Source organism: Symphalangus syndactylus, chromosome 21 (assembly GCF_028878055.3).
Source record: "Symphalangus syndactylus isolate Jambi chromosome 21, NHGRI_mSymSyn1-v2.1_pri, whole genome shotgun sequence".
Classification (NCBI taxonomy): domain Eukaryota; kingdom Metazoa; phylum Chordata; class Mammalia; order Primates; family Hylobatidae; genus Symphalangus; species Symphalangus syndactylus.
The window spans coordinates 55,830,719-55,844,054 of record NC_072443.2 but is presented as its reverse complement, the minus strand read 5'-3'; the positions used below and the strand labels follow the sequence as shown (position 1 = coordinate 55,844,054).

General features: G+C 43.1%; 1 protein-coding gene across 8 annotated transcripts in view; it reads right to left on the bottom strand.

The window, feature by feature from the left end:
* Positions 1-13,336, bottom strand: part of RAF1 (Raf-1 proto-oncogene, serine/threonine kinase) — an 82,002-nt gene that overhangs the window by 68,000 nt on the left and 666 nt on the right. For 2 of the 8 annotated variants that reach the window (XM_063630328.1, XM_063630327.1), the window contains exon 2: positions 11,939-12,776. The exons of the other annotated variants lie outside the window; for them this stretch is intronic. The gene's annotated coding sequence lies outside the window, so the exon portion shown is untranslated. The remainder of the gene's footprint in view (positions 1-11,938; positions 12,777-13,336) is intronic. 8 annotated transcript variants of the gene reach the window in all.

The window sequence follows — 13,336 nt, the reverse complement described above, 5'->3', positions numbered from 1 at the left end:
CGGGAGGCTGAGCACGAGAATTGCTGGAACCCGGGAGGTGGGGTTTGCAGTGAGCCGAGATCGGTTGCAGTGAGCCGAGATGGCACCACTGCACCCTAGCCTGGGCAATAGATCGAGACTTGGACTCAAAAAAAAAAAAAAAAAAAAAAAAAAAAAAAAAAAAGATACACGAATTGATCACAGAATACATGTTCAAAGAGGGAGGGAAACATTAAAAATATGAGCTGGGCACGGTGGCTCATGCCTGTAATCTCAGCATTTTGGGAGGCCAAGGCAGGCAAATCACTTGAGGTCAGGAGGCTGAAACCAGCCTGGCCAACGTGGTAAAAACCCGTCTCTACTAAAAATACAAAATTAGCCAGGTGTGGTGGTGCATGCCTGTAGTCTCAGCTACTCGGGAGGCTGAGGCAGGAGAACTGCTTGAACCCAGGAGGCAGAGGTTGTGGTGAGCCGAGATCATGCCATTGCACTCTAGCCTGGGCAACAAGAGCAAAACTCCATCTCTAAAATAAATAAATAAATAAATGATATAAAAAATTAGCTGGGCAGGGTGATGAGTACCTGTAATCCCAGCTACTCAGGAGGCTGAGGCAGGAGAATCGCTTGAATCCAGGAGGCAGAGTCTGCAGTAAGCCAAGATCATGCCACTGCACTCCAACCTGGGAGACAGAGCAAGACTCCATCTCAAAAAAACAATAATAAATAAAAATAAGCCAGACGCGATGACTCACGCCTGTAATCCCACCACTTTTGGGAGGCCGAGGTGGGTGGATCACAAGGTCAAGAGTTCAAGACTAGCCCAGCCAAGATGGTGAAACCCCGACTCTACTAAAAATACAAAAATTAGCCGAGGGTGGTGGCGGGCACCTGTAATTCCAGCTACTCAGGAGGCTGAGACAGAGAATCGCTTGAACCCGGGAGGCAGAGGGTGCAGTGAGCCAAGATCACACCAAATAATAATAATAATAATAATAAAAATAAAACTACGGAAAAATACCAAAAGCTTAAAATAACCTATACATGACAAATGTGAACATTTGTAGATATATGTATCTAGTCTTTTTTTTTTTGGAGACAGGATCTCACTCTTGCCCAAAAGCTGGAGTGCACTGGGAAGATCATGGCTTACCACAGCCTCAACTTCCTGACCTCAAGTAGTGATCCTCCCGCCTCAACCTCCCAAGTAGCTAGAACTACAGGTGCACCCATGCCCAGCTAATTTTTTTTTTTTTTTTTTTTTTTTTGTAGAGATTAGGTCTTCTATGATGCCCAGGCTGGTCTCAAACTCCTGGGCTCAACTGATCCCCCTGCCTCAGCCTCACAAAGTGCTGGGATTATAGGCATGCTCTGCCTTGCCCTGACTCCATCGTTTCCATGCAGATACATACTTGTAAATACTTTTCTTCAAAAAAAATGAGGTCTTAATATATTTTAGTGCTGTCTTCACTCAATATGCAACTGACCCTTCCCAACACACACTGAACTGTGCAGCTCCACTTATACGTGGATTTTTTTTTCAATAAACATATTGGAAAATTTGGGGAGATTTGTAATAATTTGAAAAAACTGGCACTTACCCTATAGCATAAAAATATCAAAAAAATTTAGATGTTAGGTATGTCACGAATGCATACAATGTATGTAGATACTAGTCTTTTATCATTTACTATCATAAAATAAAACACAAATTATAAAAAGTTAAAATTTATCAAAACTTAGGTTGGGCACGGTGGCTCACGCTTGTAATCCCAGCACTTTGGGAGGCTGAGGTGGGCAGATCATAAGGTCAGGAGTTTCAGACCACAACACAGTGAAGCCCCATCTCTATTAAAAATACAAAAATTAGCTGGGCATGGTGGGGGGTGCCTGTTATCCCAGCTACTCGGGAGGCTGAGGCAAAAGAACCACTTGAACCCAGGAAGCAGAGGCTGCAGTGAGCCAAGATCGCGCCACTGCACTCCAGCCTGGGCGACAGAGCTAGACTCGGTCTCAAAAAAAAAAAAAAAAATCAAAACTTATGCATATACTTACAGACCGTACATAACACCATTTGCACAGACACACATTCACAGTTGAGAGAAATGTAAACAAATGTTAAGATGCAGTACATTAAATAACTGCAGCACATTAAATAACTGCAGCCAGGCGCAGTGGCTCACATCTGTAACCCCAGCACTTGGGGAGGCAGAGGCGGGTGGATCACGAGGTCAGGAGGTCGAGACCAGCCTGTCCAACATGGTGAAACCCTGTCTCTACTAAAAATACAAAAAATTAGCCAGGTGTTGTGCAGCTACTCAGGAGACTGAGGCAGGAGAATCACTTGAACCCGGGAGGCAGAGGTTGCAGTGAGTACAGTGAGCCAAGATTAAGCCACTGCACTCCAGCCTGGGCAACAGTGAGACTCCATCTCAAAAAAAAAATTTTTTTTAATTAAATAAATAACTGCATAAAATTAAATGATGTTGGCTGGGTGCGGTAGCTCATGCCTATAATCCCAGCACTTTGGGAGGCTGATGCGGGTAGATCGCTTGAGGCCAGGAGTTTGACACCACCCTGGGCAACAGGGTGAAATCCCATCTCTACTAAAAATACAAAAATTAGCTGGGCATAGTGGCACAGGCCTGTAATCCTAGCTACTTGGGAGGCTGAGGCAGGAGAATCGCTTGAACCTGGGAGGCAGAGGTTGCAGTGAGCTGAGATCTTGCTACTGCACTCCAGCCTGGGTGACAGAGTGAGACTTTGCCTCAAAACAAAACAAATCTGTTGTACAAACTATATTACTATAGTAATTTCATAACCACCTCTTCTTTCTATTGCAGTGAAGTCAAGTGTTACAAGTTGCAAGTATCCACTTAAAAGGCCTTGTGTCCCTGTGAGCAGTTGGTGTCTCCGGTACATTTCCTATTGCAGTAAAAAGTGATATCTCTTGGCTGGGCACACTGGCTCATTCCTGTAATCTCAGCACTTTGGGAGGCCGAGCTGGTGGATCTCTTGAGGTCAGGAGTTCGAGACCAGCCTGGCCAACATGATGAAACCCTGTCTCTACTAAAAATATAAACATTAGCCAGTCGTGGTAGTGAGTGCCTGCAATCCCAGCTACTAGGGAGGCTGAGGCAGGAGAATCGCTTGAACCCAGGAGACAGAGGAGAGCCGAGATCATGCCATTGCACTCCAGCCTGGGCGACAGAGCAAGACTATGTAACAAAAAAAAAAAAAAAAAAAAGTGATCTCTCATGGGTCTTCTGTATTTTTCATCATGTACAGTACAATACCATAAACTTTGAATAACACCATGGGTTCCATATGAAGTGCCACTAGTGATGCTGGAAGAGCTCCCAAGAAGCAAAGAAAAGCCATAACATTATAATAAAAAGTGGAACTGCTTGACTTATACAGTAGATGCAGGTCAGGTCAGCAGCTGCGATTGCCGGCCATTTCAGACAGACTATTCATCTTTTCTTTTTCTTTTTTTTTTTTTTTCCAAGAGACAGCATCTTGCTCTGTTGCCCAGGCTAGAGCACCATGGCACAATCATAGCTTATTGCAGCCTCCAATTCCTGGACTCAAATAATCCTCTCTCCTCAGCCTACCAAGTAGCTGGGACTACAGGCGCATACCACATGCCTGACTAGTTTTTTTGGTTTTAGAGATGCGGGTCTCACTATGATGCCCAGGCTGGTTTTGAACTCCTGGCCTCAAGCAATCCTCCCTCCTTGGCCTCCCAAAGTGCTGGGATTACGGGCATGAGCCACAGAGGCTGGCCCTAAATACATTACACAATAAAAAAGTATGAGAGGCCAGGCACAGTGGCTCATGCCTATAATCCCAGCATTTTGGGAGGCCAAGGCGGGAGGATCGCTTGAGCTCAGCACTTTGACATCAGCCTGGGCAACATGGCAAAACCCCATCTCTACAAAAAATACAAAAATTAGCTGAGTGTGGTGGCACACACCTGTAGTCCCAGGTATTCAGGAGGTTCAGGAGGGAAGATGGCTTGTACCTGGGAGGTCAAGGCTATGGTGAGTGGAGATCGCACCACTGCACTCCAGCCTGGGCAATGGAGTGAGACTGTCACTCAAACACAAAAAAAGGGTATGAGTATAAAGTAACTACAACTATGTGTATCAACTTATAGAAAAACTTTATTCATTTTTTTTTGCTTATTTTTCTTCTTACACTTCACAAGGATGAAAGAAAAACAGTGTTCTTTTTAAAAAGATGTCATTAATTGTGTAATTAATGTATCTCTTTGAACAATATTATACATAAGTTTAAGAGGGAGGAAAAAACCCATCAGATCCAAATATAGCCAAATTCAAAGGTTCTGGTTTGCCCATTAGATCTAAGTAGCAATAAGAAGAAAAGGAGGGCCGGGTGCAGTGGCTCAAGCCTGTAATCCCAGTACTTTGGGAGGCTAAAACAGGAGGATCAATTGAGGCCAGGAGTTCGAGACCAACCTGGTAAACATAGTGAGACCCCCCCCCCATCTCTAAAATAGTAAAAATAATAATTTTTTTAAATGCAAAAAGAAAAGCCTACAACCACTTCACAATCATTAGGGTTGTTATTTTATTTATTTTTTGAGACAAAGTCTCACTCTTGTGGAGTGCAATGGCACAATCTCAGCTCACTGCAACCTCCGCCTCCCGAGTTCAAGCGATTCTCCTGCCTCAACCTCCCGAGTAGCTGGGATTACAGGCATGTGCCACCATGCCCAGCGAATTTTTTTTTGTACTTTTAGTAGAGACGGGGTTTCACCATGTTGGCCAGGCTAGTCTCAAACTCCTGACCTCAGGTGATCCGCCCGCCTCGGCCTCCCAAAGTGCTGGGATTATAGGAATGAGCCACCGTGCCCGGCCCAGGATTGTTATTTTAAAAATTAAAAAAGAAAAAATAGTAAGTGTTGGAAAACGTGGCAAAACTGGAACCCTTGTGCTTTGCTGGTGGGAAATGTAAAATGGTGCAGTCACTGTGCAGAACAGTTTGGCAGTTCCTCAACCATATGATCCAGTAATTCTACTCCTGTGCATTACCCTAAGGCACTGAAAGCAGGGGTTCAAACAGATATTTGTACACCAGTGTTCACTGTAGCATTATTTACAACAACCAAAAGGTGGAAATAATCCAAGTGTCCATCACTGATGAGGAGATAAACAAAATGATATATTCATACAATGAAGTATTATTCAGCCATAAAGAGGAATAAAATACTGATACATGCCACCACCACATGGATAAACCTCGAAAATGTGCTAAGTAAAATAAGCCAGACAAAAAAGGCCAGATAGTTTATGACTCCCCTTACATAAGGTACCTGGAATAGGCAAATTCATAGAGAGAAAGTAGAATAGGGGTTACGAGGAACTGGGCATAGGGAGGAATGAGGAGTTCCTGCTTAATGAGTACTGTTTCTGTTTCAAGTAACGAAAAGGTTCTGGAAACGGGCAGTGGTGATGGTTTTAAGACATTGTGAATGTTGTTAAATGTCACTGGATTGTAGATACACACACACACACCCCACCCCCAATACCCCCCTCCAACTTACATAAGACAGCCTAGGGGTCCATTTTGCATTGTTAGGCAATACTAGATAATACTAGCCAGGGAAATCACAATCTCTCCTCTCAAAATCACACTATAATGCTAGGCCAGACTAAGGTCAAATATGGTAGAAGAGTATCATTTATCCCCCCATTCTCTCTGGGTATAACTTTCTTCCATATCTAAAACCTATGAATGCAAAAGGAAATAGCCAGCATGGTAACAGCTGCTTGAGCTGAAGAGTCAGTGTGCTGCTAAAGCAGGCAAATGTCATCAAGGAGCTAGCAGGCAGAACCTAGAGCACTCTACATATAATGCCCAATAGCGGGAGAAGCTTAAGTAACTTAGCTCCTCCAACAGACAGGTCCTAAGTTACAAAGTTCTAAGTTTGAATTTAGTAAGTATAGCCTCTTTACTGTAAGCATTTTGTAGAGATGGCAGTAGAGTGAAACTAAATCCATAAGTGATTAACATCTGATTAATGTTTGCTGTGTAAGACAAGGTTTTAAGAACTGGAGATATATAAATAAGAATAAGACATGCCCCACTGGAAATATATAGGCAAGAGTAAGACATGCCTCATTTTTAAACAGAGACATAAGACATCTATACAAGAAATTCAACTTGGCCACTGCAGTGGCTCACGCCTGTAATCCCAGCATTTTAGGAGGCTGAGACGGGTGGATCATCTGCGGTCAGGAGTTCGAGACCAGTCTGGCCAACATGATGAAACCCCATCTCAACTAAAAATACAAAATTTAGCCAGGTGTGGTGGCAGATGCCTGTAATCCCTGCTACTTGGGAGGCTGAGACAGGAGAATCACTTGAACCCGGAGACAGAGGTTGCAGTGAGCCAACATCATGCCACTGTACTCCAGCCTTTGTGACAAGAGTGAAACTCCATCTCGGGGGAAAAAAAAAGAGGAATAGATAAAAGTAAGGAAATGTTAGGCCGGGCGCGGTGGCTCAAGCCTGTAATCCCAGCACTTTGGGAGGCTGAGGCGGGTGGATCACGAGGTCAGGAGATCGAGACCATCCTGGCTAACACGGTGAAACCCCGTCTCTACTAAAAAATACAAAAAAAATTAGCCGGGTGTGCTGGCGGGCGCCTGTGGTCCCAGCTACTCGGGAGGCTGAGGCAGGAGAATGGCGTGAACCCAGGAGGTGGAGGTTGCGGTGAGCCGAGATCGCGCCACCGCACTCCAGCCTGGGGGACAGAGAAAGACTCCGTCTCAAAAAAAAAAAAAAAAAAAAAAAAAAGTAAGGAAATGTCAGCCTCTCTCAATTAGATAAGGTCCTTGAAGGTAGGAACTTGCCTTATGCTGCACCAAGTGCACTGGCCTGCACCTACCAGGGGCTTAAAATACTGGCTTTTGATTTCCACTAAACATACTATTACTATGAGAAAGCCATGTGAGCAAGACACGGAGGCAAGAATCATATATACTTAGTCTGGTAGCCAGGGAGAGCCTGGAAGATTTGAGCAAGAAAGTAAGGCCAGCACATCTACCCTTAAATATTCTTGTGTCGTCACAAAATAGGATACATAAGAATTCACATTTCCCTCTGTGAAAGAAAGCTGGGTAGCTAGAGAACAAAGGGTAACGTAGAATTACTATGCACAACATAACTTTCTATATCCTTTAAATTTTGTGACATGTGACCTTATTAATATTTAATTCTTAAGAATTTCCAGGCAGGGGTCAGGTGCAGTGGCTCATACCTGTAAATCCCAGCACTTTGGAAGGCCGAGGTAGGCAGATTACCTGAGGTAGTGAGTTCGAGACCAGTCTCACTATCATGGAGAAACCCCATCTCTACTAAAAATACAAAATTAGTCGGGCATGCCTGTAACCCCAGCTACTCAGGAGGCTGAGGCAGGAAAATCGCTTGAACCCAAGGCAGAGGTTGCAGTGAGCTGAGATTGCGCACCATTGCACTCCAGCCTGGGCAACAAGAGCAAAACTCCATCTCAAAAAAAAAGTGCACAATAAAATGGCTTTTATTATATTGACAGTTGTGGATCCATCTCCATAATTGTAGAACACTTTTATCACCCCAAAAAAAAAACCCCTATCACAGTCACTGACCATTCCCTACATCCCTCAGCCCCTAATCTACTTTGTGTCACTAAGGATTTTCCTATTCTGGACATTTCATATAAATGGAATAATTCAATATGTTGTCTTTCCTGCATGGTTTCTTTTACTTAGCATGTTTTCAACGTTGTAGTATACATCAATACATCCTTTCTTTTTATTACTGAGTAACATTCCATCACATAGTAGTGCTCCCCATATCCACTTGGAATATGTTCCAAAACTACCAATGAATGCCTGAAAGCAAGAACAGTATACTATACTGTATACACTATGTTTTTTCCTATACATACATACCCATGATCAAGTTTAACATATAAATTAGGTACAGTAAGAGATTAATTATAATTAATAATGGAACAATTATAAGAACACACTATCATAAAAGTTATGTGAGGGCTGGGCGTGGTGGCTCATGCCTGTAATCCCAGCACTTTGGGAGGCTGAGGCAGGCGGATCACCTGAGTTAGGGAGTTCGAGACCAGCATGACCAACACGGTGAAACCCTGTCTCTACTAAAAATACAAAATTAGCCAGGCGTGGTGGTGCATGCCTGTAATCCCAGCTACTCAGGAGGCTGAGGCAGGAGAACCGCTTGAACCCAGGAGGCAGAGGCTATGTTGAGCCAAGATCATGCCACTGAACTCCAGCCTGGGCAACAAGAATGAAACTCCATCTCAAAAAAAAACAAAAACAAAAACAAACAAAAAAAATTGACTGCCACTGCCTGCTGCTTCCCATTTATTAACAAAAAATGTAAACAACCTCTAAATCATAAAGACTTTAAAACTGTAAACTAGCTTTAGGATTGTTAAGCCCCACCCAGTAAAACCCCTTAGAATCTGGCCTAAAAATAAAACCGTGTGTCAAGTGTTCCTCAAAAAATACTATGTACACTGATTGGAATGTGATGCCAATTAACATATTTTGTGAGTAATTTGCCAAACTTTAGATAGCCTAGGCCAAAACCAGTAACAAAGAAACAACACCCACTTGACATTTTCCTTGGTTAAGCTGAGATTCTAGGGGTCATTTTAGAAGAAAGGCAAACAGATCTGAAATTAACTAAAATCATTTAGAGCTACGCAAGTCATTCTGGGAGAAAAGAAGTAACAAAATGACTCGAACACTGTAAAATTAAAGATCAAACCTTAATGTGTAATTAAGGAATTTTTACTTACAACTCTAAGGCAAGAAAAAAATAGCCATTACTATCAAGAGAATTACAAGGCAAGATGCCTGAGCTAGCCTGTAATGCCAGCACTTTGGGAAGGCAAGGCGGGTGGATCACTTGAGGTCAGGAGTTCAAGACCAGCGTGGCCAACATGGTGAAACCTCGTCTCTACTAAAAATACAAAAATTAGCCAGGCAAGGTGGCCAGTGCCTGTAATCCCAGCTATTCGGGAGGCTGAGGCATGAGAATCCCTTGAACCTGGGAGACGGAGGTTGTAGTGAGCCAAGATCACACCACTGCACTCCAGCCTGGGCAATAGTGCCAGATTTCATCTAAAAAAAAAAAAAAAATTACAGGCAAGATAAGTTAGCCCTATACCAAAAGTACCAACTGAATTGCAACACAAATATCTAGTATTACATTTTGAACCCAGTCAGATGAGCAATTAGGAATTCTACCCTCCCATACACATACCAATAAAAGACCTAAACAACCTCATCCTAAATAAACCCAGTGTTCTCTGATTTTCCAATTAATTTATTCAAGGTAAGTAATTTTCCACCTCATAGTCATTTGTTTTGAAGAAATGACTCCCAAGATCTGCACAACTTAAAAACAAAAAACTAAGTCAAAGCTCAATTTTATGGTTTCATAAACCCCCTCACTGTCACATTAGTCCACTGCCTTTCAAAGGCAATATTTAAAATTCTCTTCTGCAAGTCAACATTAAGGCATGCTGTTTGGCTAACAAGCTCCTCCCAAGATCAAGATTATTATGTATGGCCTATTATGTTCCCAACATGCAAACAAAAGTACTCCCTCACATAACATTTTTTTAGGCAGCAGGTTACTAACAAAGATTTACCTGAAATTTAAATGTAGAATCATACATTTACTACTAACAGACTACCTGAAATAGTAGTTTAAAGTTATCAACTATATTTTTTATTTCGTAAATAATCCAGTACTTCTGGAAAAGTCTAATTTAACTTCCAAGAAGCATGAACTTGTTTAATCTTCAGAGCAAACAAATGACGTTATAAACTAAAAGCAACTAGTCTCAGAGCAATTGTAATATAATATTTGATGTTTAACATTCTTCACTTCATCTTTTAGATATTTTTTTGTCAGAAATTACCAGCTTAATCTGCTTCTCACTGTTTTTTTCAGCTAAACCAAATCCCATAAAATATGCTCAAGCCTTCTATTGAAGGCACACTTTTTTTTTTGAGACAGGGTCTCACTCTGTCACCAACACTGGAGTACAGTGGCATGAACATGGCTCACTGCAGCCTCAACCTCCCTGGGCTCAGGCAAGCCTTTCACTTCAGCCTCCCAAGCAGCTGGGACTACAGGCATACTACACCATACCCTCCTAATTTTTTTCTTTTTGTGTGTGTATTTTTTGTAGGGACAGGTTTTCACCATGTTGCCCAGGCTGGTCTCAAACTCCTGAGCTCTAGCAATTCACCAGCCTCGGCCTCCCAAAGTGCTGGGCTTACAGGCCTGAGCCACAACTGGCTGATGTTTTTACAACTACTGACAAGACTTTAACAAAACTAAGGAACTCCACTACAATTTATAATCACAAAACACCACATATCAGCCAGGCACGGTGGCTCACGCCTGTAATCCCAGCACTTTGTGAGGCCAAAGCAGGTAGATCACAAGGTCAGGAGTTCCAGACCAGCCTGGCCAATATGGTGAAACCCCGTCTCTACTAAAAATATAAAAATTGGCTAGGCGTGGTGGCAGGCGCCTGTAGTCCCAGCTACTCAGGAGGCTGAGGCAGGAGAATGCTTAAACCCGGGAGGCAGAGGTTGCAGTGAGCCAAGATCGCGCCACTGCACTAAAAAAAACACCACATATCTTTAAAAGATAAGCCTTTAGTACAGAAACAGTAACAGGTTTATTTTTCCAAGTATCCCAGCATTCAACTGGGTCAAATGTTTATATTGCATTTTAAACAGCTTAGCCCTTCAGTGATAAGGGTAAAAACAAGCCAAAATAATCCTGAATGTTCTTCAGTGGTATATAATCATCACAACCAAAGCAAGATTTAAGAACTGCAACTGAAGTCTGTTAATTCCATAATAGTCACTTTAGCATGAACATTAATCACAATATTATAGCTATTTTAGGAAAATTATGTTTATGGGGATAAAGATTTTGTAACAGGTTGTTATCCGAGAAGTCAATACAAAGAAATAGTTTATAAAATACACTTATTAAACTAAAAATACTCACATTCTACACTTTTTTTTGATGTTTGTTTTCTATAGTCATCCAATTTCTATAAGACTGGGGAGTACATTATTTATATTTAAAATTTAGGCCAGGCACAGTGGCTCATGCCTGTAATCCCAGCGAGGCCGTGGGAGGCCGAGGTGGGCAGATCTCTCGAGGTCAAGAGTTCGAGACCATCCTGGCCAACATGGCAAAACCCCCATCTCTACTAAAAATACAAAAATTAGCCGGGCGTGGTGGTGTGCGCCTATAATCCCAGCTACTCGGGAGGGTGAGGCAGGAGAATTGCTTGAACCAAGGAGGCGGAGGTTGCAGTGAGCCGAGATCGCACCATTGCACTCCAGCTTGGGCAACAGAGTGAGACTCTGTCTCAAAAAAATAAAAAATAATAGAACAATAAAATAAAAATTAGTAGGAGAGTGTTCTACATTTATAAAGTTAAGATTTTTGTGAGCAAGTACAACTTTAAGAGAATTTTTTGCAAGAATCCCCAGGAATGTATGAGTTCAATTCATTCACCACTGTGTAAGTGCAAAACGTTTGATATAAAACACTTATCAAAAATGTTCTGCTGGCCAGGCACAGTGGATCACACCTGTAATTTCAGCACTTTGAGAGGCTGAAGCTGGAGGATCACTTGAGCCCAAGAGTTCAAGACCAGCCTGGCCAACATAGTGTGACCGCCTATTATTTTAAAAAAAAAAAAAAAGTTCTGCCTGGCCAGTGGCTCACCCCTGTAATCCCAGCAAGCACGTTGGGAGGAGAGGTGGAGGCAGGAGGATCGCCTCAGCCCAGGAGTTTGAGACCAGCCTAGGCAACACTGCAAGACTCCATCTCTACTATTTTTTTTTTTTTAATTAGCCATGTGTGGTAGCACCTGTCTGTAGTCCCAGCTACTCAGGAGGCGAAGGCAGAACTGCTTAAGCCCAGGAGTTAGAGGCTGCAACCGAGCTATGATCATGCCACTGCACTCTAGCCTGGGCGACAGAGTGAGATCCTGTTCCTTTAAAAAAAAAAAAAAAAAAAAAAAAAGTTTGAATTGTTCTGAAAAAATAAAAAAAAATTTTAAAGTCATTAAGTTAAACTAAATATGTTCAATCACTATCAGCTTCAACATCAACAAAGGGAGAAAATTATCAGCAAGAATGAAGATTCAGCAACCCATGTACAATAATCCAAATTCAACTAGTTCACTATCTACAACAAAGACAGCCCCCTCACAATTCTAGCAACTTTTATTTTACTCATCTCTCACCATTTCCTTCCTGCACCCCAGGCAAGTTGCTGCTCCCCAAACTCATCCCAACTCCCACATGCCTCTAAGCCTTTGTACCAGCTGTTCCCTGAGCTCCTCCTCACCTGGTGAGCACTTACTCACCGGTCTTTCAAAACTCGACTCAGAAGTCTCCTCGAGTGTAGAAGCTTCCTTAACTCCTCCCCAAGCAAAACTAACTGTTCTAAATCCCCACAACACTTGATAAGCCAATTCTTATCACACTGCATTGTTTTCACTCCTTAGGAGCGCAGGGAGGGCAGAATCTCTCCACTCAGCCCACAGAGGACCAGGCAAGCAGAAACGCTCAATGAACGTGCCTTGAATTCATTTCCCACTTAGATTAAGTGACCCCCTAGAACCCGTTCACATCTCAAGGATACACATAAGTTCCATTCCTTCTTCCCACCACAGAATGAATACCAGGGGCACACCCAGAGCCCTAGAAAGAGAACAATGAATGAACACGGCCGCCTCGCCTCTCACGACGTCCAAACGCCTCTCTCGGGCATCGACTCGCTCGCAGAGCCTCAGCAGCTGCAGAGCTGAAGCGTCCCGGCGGCTCTCGCTTTGCACAAAAGACAGCCCTGACTCTTCATTCCAAAGCGTCCTGAGGCCAATCCTCTATAAGTATCCCAAGCCTTTCATTAATAACCCACAGAGTCCTGATACCCAAGGCTAGTCCTGATACCCAAGAAGAGGCCCCTGTGCCTTTGTGGTAGGGCACTGGCCAGGTTTCTCCTCTCTCACCCGATTCCTCACGTCTTCTCTAAAAGGATGTCACTTGACTGAAGTACCCTGAGAAAGGGTGCAAGCCCGGGTCCCACATTCGGCGGCCCAAGAAAAAAGGAATTGGCCCATCCAAGTGACAAGAGATATGGGGCAGCTCTGGGCGGATTTTCCCACTGCCAAATATGAGGAATGCGCATGGCATAAGGGTGGCGTTGGCACGTTTCCGCCAAACACAAGGAAATTTGAGTGGGATGTGGGAACTAGGATCGC